The 10,221-nt window shown below is 36.8% G+C and overlaps 1 non-coding gene across 1 annotated transcript; it reads right to left on the bottom strand.

Annotated features, from left to right (window-relative positions):
* Positions 1–480: 480 nt before the first annotated feature.
* On the bottom strand, positions 481–611 carry LOC122802472. Its single transcript, XR_006364938.1, has one exon. It is a non-coding gene; the product is annotated as a U6atac minor spliceosomal RNA (small nuclear RNA).
* Between the last annotated feature and the right edge of the window lie 9,610 nt (positions 612–10,221).

Raw genomic sequence — 10,221 nt, forward strand, 5'->3', positions numbered from 1 at the left:
GCCCTCAATAAATCCACCTTCACTTGCCACATCAAAGGCTAAATAAAAGATGCAGATTCATCAGATCACTGGAAAACAAAGTTCATTTAAAGGCAAACTGCACACCACTGGCATACCCAATTCACAATCTAATGATGCATACTCTCTATGTTGCTCACAACAGGTATTAAATCCTACTTTACAAATTCAGCATGCTTAATTCAAAATATAATGCCACTGATTCACCAGGTCATTGATGGCCAAAATTGCCTTGTTCAGAATGTTATCACCAATGGATTGCCCTATTACCTTAGCTGACAAAAATATTAACTAGATAAAGTGTGCATCAGCATAAATCTTCCAAAGGCATGAAACCTGAAACTCAAGTGTCTGTCACTGCCTCAATACCTCAGTCTGCAATGAGTTGCCAATAATTTGCCAAGAAACAATCACATGAAAAAGTGGACCAAAACGTGAGGCAAACTCTGGGCATGCCGAAACAAAATAAAATGGTTGCAGATGCCAGGAAGTGTCAATGCCTTGACCATCCATATGATGTGCTGTAAAGGCCACATGGACCTCTTCCATCCTTATCAAGGGGAGCACTAACCTTCTCTCCTTCCATACAACACATGTGTCCCTTGTTTAGGCTCATAAAAAAAAAAAAAAAAAAAAAGGCACGGTCACGATTAAGTATAAGAGAAAAAAATCTTCACTTTCCAGAAGGATTAACATATAGCAATATATACTTGAGACATACCTCACTCTTCTAAATAAATCCACCTCAAAGGTTAAGCATCAATGAAACTTTCTGAGAGAAAATCCACACCAACTTCAGCACGGCTTTCTGAAGGGAGATATTAAGCATCAATGAAGTAGGAATAAACTTAGTGTACTTCAGAAGACAAATACAAATATTTTACTGCTATGATGCCAGGCCACTACTTTCATTTACTGTACAATAAGATCAGACCCCAATCTCTAAATTAATCAGCTAACAGTACTGGACAATATGCACTAGGCATGAATTATCATGGAGTAGGAGTCACAAACCCTACCTACTAATACTGTAGGAGATGTTATCAGGACAGAAACATTTACCGTACAAAAACACCAGAGTACACCAAATAAGTATAAAGTATTATTATAAAATACTAGCTCTACCTTGTAGTTAAATTCTCCAATCCCTTATAGTTCCACCTCATTCCACTTCCTTTATTCTTGTTATAGTTTTACTTCCTTCATTCTTGTTGCCGACAAGACAGCATGTAACAAGAGCTCTCCTAAGACCATTCCACAGACCCTGTGCATGCTCAAATGCAGGCCATCACTAACTGCAATCCAAACACCTGCGAGCACTATCACATTCTGTCATGCCATGCAAATGACAATCACGCCTCCACAAAGCAAGACCTCACCACTCCATGTGCCCCCTGCACAAAGCAAGACCTCATCACTGTATGTAACCCCCCCCCCTTTTTTCTTGTTTCCATAACATGCAGCAAAAATGTGCACATGCCCACCCTGCTAACAGGACTGAACACACACTCCCAAGTTTACAAGCTATAACTACAATGACAGCATGGCACACCACAGTTGGACCCCAACCATCAACTGTGACACAGCCCAGAACAGCCTGACCACAAGGAAAACTCATCACCCCTGCAATGAAACCAAACCCAAACCATACCTCGCCACCTCTCAATGGACGATACCTAACCAAACTTAACTGCAGCAGGCCCCAACACATCCCAGCCACAAGGCAACCCCCACAACCCCTACAATGACACCAAATCCAACTCCACCCCTTAATGGAAGCTGGAACAAGGATGAAACCAAATTAGGGACAAGGCCCAAAACTGGGACACACTTCAAATATCACTCCCAACATAGAAAGTTGCCAGATGCACAAGTTCCTTGCCACCTTGCCTCTTCTAAGGTCATGACATACAAGTAAACATTTTCAACAACTAATTACAATGTTAATCTCAGATGTGAACCAACATAACTGTGAAGAAATTATATGATATGTAAGTAACACCAAAATCTGTAAAAAGGATAAGTGTAATGTGTGCCCAAGTTACATCACAGTACAGTACATTTGTACTGCCAATATAATGGGCACAATATCTGGCCCATAAGGTTTATTTATATGTTGTATAACAAAAGATACAGAGGTGCAATAATAACGTGTACAGTAATGAATAAGCAACATTCTAAATGTCATTATATTCATACATTGATGATATAAATAAAAAGCCATGACTGCGTGCTTATCATACATAGTCAATAAATTACTCAAGTAATTTACATAGCATACAGTAGTCAGTTTATAAAACCTACCCCCAGGTTCATGAAAGCTTGCATGGAGTGCAAGATGAGTGTAGGAGCTCAAGCAGACAATATGTCTGCCGTGCGATCCAGGAACAGCTGGCAGGGGCGTGCACGAGAGCTGCTAAAGCTAGTCTTGCACGGACAGCATCATGGTATGCAAATTACCTCATTTGCTGGTGAAAGCCATGCAAATGAGGTAAATTTGCGATCCAGCAAACACTAACCTGTCCGTGGAAGATTAGTGTTACCCGCAGAAATGTACTCCATTGATAACGGAGTACATTTATGCAAATAGCTAAACGGAGCTATGGCAGCTCCAAATAAAGGATGCATACAGTTGAGGAAGCATGCCAATGGCTAAATATAAGGCCATTGGCATTGCAAAATGTTTATAAACATAAAAACTTAAACTCCCCCCTGATCACCGATGTTTAAGCGTAGCGCAGTACCGTGCAAACGTGCGGCACTTTAAAAAACAAGAAAATAATTAAAAAAAAGCCAAAAATAGGCATTTTCACTAAAAAGCTTATTCTGCCATGCAGGTGAATGGCAGCCTGAAGACAACATGGCTACTGACTAGTGGTTGCTAAGGGGGGGAAGCTCAGTATGAGAGATGTAACTATCCATCACTAGGCAATCCTATGCAAATGAGGATAAGGATAGTGAATCCCAATTTTTCCCAGCATGTGAGGCATGTCCCAAGAGTGAAAGATTAGAGTAGGTAAATAGAAGACTAGAATATAGGTGACATCATGAGGGGGGGTGTCAGACAGGCTGTAAGCTAATTGGAGCACAGTGGCTCGTGTTTGTCCTGAGTTGCTCAGGACTGCAAAGAGTCGTGTCTACAGTTGTCATATTTGAAAACCTCAAACCCAAGGTGCACACTGTTAAAAGATAGGAAACTCCATGCAAATGTGCACTCATGTACGCTCATGTGCACGCATTTGCGCCTGTTTGTGTGGCACTGCCCCGGGAGGAAACAGAAAGGCAAAAGGAAGGAAAAGAAGTAGTAGGAAGTTAACCAAGGAGAACTAGCAGAACTGCCGGGTGAAATATATCAGAATCAGCCAATTACACAGGCAGCAGACTAGCCCAGCCCAGCCCAGCACTTTAAACTCTGTAAACACCATTCCCCCTGTTTTTTCTCAAGAACTCTGCAACACTACAGTATACAAAGAGGGAAAGCTTAAAAAGCTTAAGTCAGACAAAATGTTAGGGACTGTTCTTGCTATCATACACCAACATGTGCAAGGTGCTGAGGGTGGTGAATGCTGCTGAGCAACCCACAGTGAGGAGACAGAGAAGAGTGTACAGACCCAGGGTAACCTACCAGGGGCTACATGAGCTGAAGATAGTGGAGCGCTATATAGGGTGGACAGGGACCTCCTACAGCAAATTGTTGAGCTGTGCCAGTCACGCCTCACACACAGAACCAACAGAGGGGAACCCATCCCAGTGGATACCAAGGTATGTGTTGGCCTAAGAATACTAGCTACAGGTAACTTCCAAAGACCAACTGGTGATATGATGGGGATTTCACAGGCATCAGCATCCAGGGTACTCTACCAGTTCCTGGATGCCATGTCAGCACATGTCGGTGACCACATATATTTCCACAATTCCCGTGAGGCATTGGCCAGCAATATGCATCTTTTCCACCAAATAGCAGAATACCCTGAGGTAGTGGGTGCAATAGACTGCACGCATTACGCATCAAAGCACCACCTGGTGAGCGGGGTAGGATCTACAACAACCACAAGAGCGTTCCCTCCATCAACTGCCAGTTCATGTGCGATGCCCAGGGCATAATAATGAATGTGTGTGCTGGATGCCCTGGAAGCTATCAGAATTCCCACATTTGGCATCTGGCCCAGCTGTACCAGTTATTTGTTAATGGGGATGTAATGAGGCACACGCACAAACAAGAATCATAATTGAGCATGTGTTTGGGATGCTCATGTCATGGTTCCGGTGCATGGACACATCTGGTGGAGCCTTGCAGTACTCACCAACTACATGTACCTAAATTGTTATCATATGTGCCATGCTACACAATATAATCCTGCGGAAATGGCTGTAGCAGGAACAGCATGGGGCAGGGTCAAACAGCCCCCCACCATTGCCAAGATCTGCACAGGCACAGGTGACTTGGAGGAGGAACAACCTGAGCCTGCTCCAGTAGGCCAAAGGAGGCATGCCCAGTATGCCCTGGCCTTGACAAAGAGTCAACGCATAGCACATACACTGACTCAGTAGGAACCCTGAAAATGACACCTCTCTTTGACTCGCACATACAGTAAAAGGGATGCCTAACTTGACACTACCTGTTTTCAAACATGTATAGGGAGTGTACTATGTGCATCTGACACAGGCAGCCCTGCAGCACCACCCTCAATACTGGCACAGACACAACTTAAGTCACTCACATATACCAGTTGGGGGGGGGTCACATACCTAACAGTCACAGCCAGCAGGACAGTTGTAGACAAATGCAAACACAAACAAATGCTGTGTCATGCCCCCTGAAGAGGCCTATGGGTAACCTCCTTCCAGGCCTATGCAGACAGATAACAGCAGGCCAGGCAGTGCGATGTGGGTTGGGTAGTCTATGAAGTCACAAACTAATATGCGTGTAATTGGAAGCTAAGGTCTGTAGTACAGTGGTATGCCTCAAGCCAGTATGATAGGCAACAGTACAAACTGAAATGGAGTACCTGACATAGCAGTGCAGGCCTAGAAAATGTGTATAAGTGTCAGGTGTACCCCTCATCCTATGTACACCCACAGTAACAATCAGGTGTGCCCCCTTGGGTAGAAATGTACAAATAATCGGATTCAAAGATGGCTGCCGTTCTGTAAGGACTGCTGTGACACTTCCAGGAGTCTGTCTGTAAAAGCGGTCCCCTGTTGCGAATATTTCACAGGTTTTCCAGGCTTGGGAAACCAAAGGAAACTGTTTTAACATCTTTTTATTCATTTAACTTCAAAATAACACTGTTGTATGGTAAAGTAAGCACATAGGAATATTTTATTTGTTTCTCTTATACATGTTTATGTAGAATTTTGTGGTTATATTATTTAGAGAGGGTGCAGGGATTTAGTAATGTTTGTATAAATATGCTTCTCATTATAGCTCATAATGTACTGTGTTAAAGTGTTAATGCATTTTATTAGTTGGTTAGTAGTTTGCTTTAGTATAAGACTATGTTAGTGTGGGTTTATAACCAGGGATACCTGTATTTAACTATATATTTATTTTAACATAGGGTTTTATTTTAATATGTTTTTTTTTTTTTTTTGTGTGTGTCTCTATGCATGCGGTTTATCTATAGATAGCTAATCCAAATATTAATACTTCCTTTTTTCAATTTATTTTCATATGTACTGTAATATTGTATTTTAATTTGATTTGCTTAAATATACTTGATTGGGGAGATGTAGCTCAATGCAGTGCTTGTTAGGGAATGTTTAGTTTAGGCTTTGTCGTAGTTAAGTTAGATTATATAGGTCTCAACTATGGAACATGTTTGAAATTTTATAATGGGATGTTTTCCTATTTGTTTCTTTTCTTAAACCTTCTGTTATTCTATATTACACAAGACCTATATATGTCCTGGTCCGGGGTTAGAGTGGGTAAGCATTGGTTTAGGACGGGATATATGGATTGCTTCCAGATCATGTATGGTTTTGAATATACTGTATTTTTTTTATCTTTTCTCTCCAAAACATTTATTGTACAGTCAACCTTGGTAATGTGGGAATTAGATTCATGGAATGTTAAAGGGCTCCAGAATTTAAAGAAGAGGAAACTATTGTTACATGTATTGTTGCAGGCTAAGGCGTGGTTTATTTTACTGCAAGAAATGCATTTAATGAATGATCAATGGGTTGATATCAAAAAAAAAAAGTGGGTCAGAGAAGTAATAGCATCGGAAGGTAAGTCAAATAGTGCTGGGTCTTATTAAAGACCAATATAAGGACAAAATTTTAGATTCTAATACAGATAAAGATGGACAATGGTGCTATGTTATTCTGGCATCTACATTATTTGATAAACTTATTTTACTTTTAAACATATATGCACCTTGTAATGATCAACAAATATTCATAACATCACTGTATTCAATTTTAACACAATTTGATAGATACTATGTAATTGTTGGAGGTGATTGGAATGCTTATCAAAATCCGAAGTTGGATAGATCTTGTCCACACAAAGCATTTAATAAGCATGCAGTATTGGCACTGGATGATATTAAAGAAGACTTTCAACTATATGACCCTTTTCACTATTTAAACAATGCTAATAGTACAAATAATTTTACATTTTATTCCCCATGTCATAAAATGTGGTCCAGAATAGATTTCTTCCTGATTTCAAGAACACTGATTAGTTTAGAACCTATAGTTGTTATACATGCACGATATTTATCAGATCATTCGAAAATTTCGCTGAGTTTTGCTAAGGAGATAAAAGATACCTTACAGCAAAGAGGCTATAATTGGTCTCTTAATCCAAATCTGCTGAATAACGAAGAAATAATGCAGGAAATTACAAAGTACCTTAAAGACTTACTGGTTAGTCTAAAGGAACAACAACATGCCCCAGATATTGAATGGGCAACAGTTAAAACACAAATAAGAGGGATCCTTTTGCAAAAAGCCTCTTATTATAAAAAAATACTAAATAAAGATATTCAAAACTTGGAAACGAAAATTAAATTATTGGATCAACAACTGATTCAGAATTTTAATGAACAAACAGAGAAGAACAATTTAAATGTCAGAAGGAACTCTTCTTAATGCAAAATAGTAGATTAACATTTCAAGAATATAAGATGTTAGCGAGATATGCTAATCACGTTCAAACACCATCGAGAGCATTGGCTAGGATCATTAATCAATCAAAAACAACACTACAGATTTCGGAAATACAATTTAATAATAAAATATATTCTAAAACAGAGGATACTATTAATATTTTTGAGAAAATATACACAAAAAATTATGATGGGCAAAAGGATATGTCCTTGCATAGAATCTATGAACATTTTTTACAATCAATTAAGTTTCCAGAAATAGGAGATGATATTCAAAATGATTTAGTTAAACAGATATCTGAAGAAGACATAGTATATACAATTCAACATATGAAATCACACAAATCACCAGGTCATGATGGGATGACAGTGGAGTTTTATAAAAGGTTTGCGAATATTTTTGGTAAGATACTTTCAGTTATATTTAACTACATAATTAGGAATACTATTAATGACCCTCATCTTAATGCCTCAAAGACTATTTTTATACATAAAGCCAATTCAGATCCTCAAAACACTGATAATTATAGACCAATATCATTAATGAATGTAGACATGAAAATTATAACCTCCATTATAGCATCTAGACTGAAGAAAATCATGACTCATATAATATCCAAAGAACAGGCTGGATTTATAGCAGGTAGACAAACCAGTGATAATACTCTTACATTACATACTATGATAACACATGCTAAACAAAATAATCTTAATATCTATGCCCTTATAATTGATGCACAGAAGGCCTTTGACAGGGTTGATACAATTTTTTTGTTTGCTCTTTTACCTTATTTTAATATATCCCATGAATTTGTTCAAATGTTGCAAATATTATATAGTAATCCCTATACTACACTGTGCATTAATAGAAGCCTCTCCAAAACAATACAGATTAAGACTGGAACACGCCAGGGCTGCGCTTTGTCCCCTTTACTATTTAATCTTTATCTTGAGCCTCTGTTCTTATATATTAAGCAGAATGTCTATCATAATGTCCAATAATTTATGGAACTAAAATTTTAAAGGCAGCTTTTGTGGATGATCTTAATATTTATTGTGCATCTCCAATATCTGATACTGACAAATTATTGAAGGCTGTTAATGATTTTTCAAAAGTCTCTAACTACAAAATTAACTTGGAAAAAAACAATATTTTTCCTTTAAAGACACCTAAACCTTTTTCGTTATTGCCTTTGGTTGGGCAGATAACATTTAAAGAAAAAATTAAATATTTAGGTATTGAGTTTTCTACAGACAATAAAGACTTCTACAATAATAACATTATAACAATTTGGGACCAAATAATTTCTGATTTCGGGAGGTGGAAAAATGTACGATTGCCACTACTAGCAAAAGTTTCAATTGTCAAAATGAATGTGTTACCACAATTACTTTATAATTTTAGATCAGCCCAATTAATACTTTCGAAGACAGTTTTTAAAAAAAAAATCATAAAGAATTGGCTAAATTCATTTGGGAACCAAAAAAAAACAGGATATCTTATGATAAATTAATGACCCCAAAAAATAAAGGAGGACTGGAGTTGCCTAACTTCGAATTGTACTACCTAATCGTGAACTCTAACAGAATTCTAGGAATTGCCAACTATGATACAACTACTACTAAGTGGACACCAACTTGGGTGATTTTGAATTATAGATATATTTTAAAGTTAAACATTAATCCTAAAGCAATACCCTTTTTAGGTAAAGATACTTTGAAAATTTATAGGATTATTGAACATATTAAAACTAACATATTATCTATACAAAATTTATTTAAATCTTTGGATCTGGGTCAATATATGATGGTGTTTCAACCATTTCATAGGAATCCTAATTTAAAATTGAACAATCAATTAATTGATCTTAAACAGTTTTCACTAATATTTAATTTAACTTTGATTGATATATACAAATATCTGGACCGCTCAGCCAATCAAATAAGACAAGAATTTAACTTACCCAAAAATGATCTTCTTATTTTGAGACAAATTAGAGAATTTGCAATGAGCTACTTTTTAAATTTTAAACCTGAAGATGAAAATGTTCATAAATGCTTTGAGTTGTGGCAAGCCCTCCAACAGGATATTAAATATATAACAACAATAAATAAATTAATTAAAGACTTTAAATTTCATGATAAAATTCTGTTATCCAACTATTGGGAAGAGACAATTTTAGTGACAGACAAAAGTAATATGTTAAAAGCAATTGACCTGACTATCAAATCTACTTCTCTTCAAAAATTGATGTATACCCAGTTGATGATATGGAATAATGCATATTATACACGCCTTACCCTACATAAATTTAATGCTAAAAACTCTCCAACCTGTCCATACTGTAAAAATCAACCGGCTGATCTTCTTCATATGTTCTGGAGCTGTAAATGCATATATAAGCTTTGGAATTCCCTTAAGATTCAACTTCAGAAGATGGGTTACCAAAGTACAACGTTGTCATGGAAATTTACGATTTTACATATTCCTCCAAAAGAACTCCCTAGTTCACAAAGTACCATATATACTAATATTTTTCTGTTAATTAAACTTTATATAGCCACTAATTGGTTAGACCCATCTAAAACATCTTGGGAAAACTTAAGAGTTTTGGCAACAAGGCATATATTAGCTAATAATCTACTCTTAAGTCCGAATAATAAAAACATTAATAACCCAAAAATTTGGGAACAGATTTAATATTATATTAGCATAATACTCACATTTATATACTTGCTTGGAGAGAATTTTGTATTTAAACTGTATATTACTGGAAATGTTATTAACTACTTTTTGTTTTTTCTCTATTCTAAATGTTTTACATGGAAGCATTCTTGTAAATATTGTATATTTGTTTGGTGTGATAGTTAGTGATATTAGTTAGTAATCCTTTGTTTTATATTTTTTCTTTTAAACTTTTGTGTTTGTTTTTACTTGTGTATGAAAATAATATAACAATAAAGATTTATTATGGAAAAAAAAAGAAATGTACAAATAATAGCTGTCCTCCTTGTATGTAGAAATGTTGATAAGTCTATGCAAATTGACTCATGGAAGCCCTGCAGGCACAGCATGCTTCCTGTCGAT

This window comes from Protopterus annectens, chromosome 1.part0 (genome assembly GCF_019279795.1).
Source record: "Protopterus annectens isolate FY-2018-M chromosome 1.part0, PAN1.0, whole genome shotgun sequence".
Taxonomy (NCBI): Eukaryota; Metazoa; Chordata; order Ceratodontiformes; family Protopteridae; genus Protopterus; species Protopterus annectens.